Source organism: Prenolepis imparis, unplaced genomic scaffold (assembly GCF_030444845.1).
Source record: "Prenolepis imparis isolate NDT839.2.m4 unplaced genomic scaffold, iyPreImpa1.0 SCAF_8, whole genome shotgun sequence".
NCBI lineage: Eukaryota > Metazoa > Arthropoda > Insecta > Hymenoptera > Formicidae > Prenolepis > Prenolepis imparis.
Window position 1 is genome coordinate 8999658 of NW_028141166.1, and position 207 is coordinate 8999864.

A 207-nucleotide genomic window follows, 5' to 3' on the forward strand; every position below is an offset into this window, starting at 1 on the left:
GAAAACTGATTTTTCTCGCAGATTCTGCCACTGAATAAGCGCAAGAGTCCTGAGATTATAAATCAAATAAATAAATAAAAATCGCTAATCGACAACCCGTTAAATGAAAAATAGAATTAGTAAGAAACTAGTAGAATTAATGATGTTTTATATTATTAAATGTATATTTTTCTGTTTTCTGAGTACTCTGCGTTGATACCACTGCTT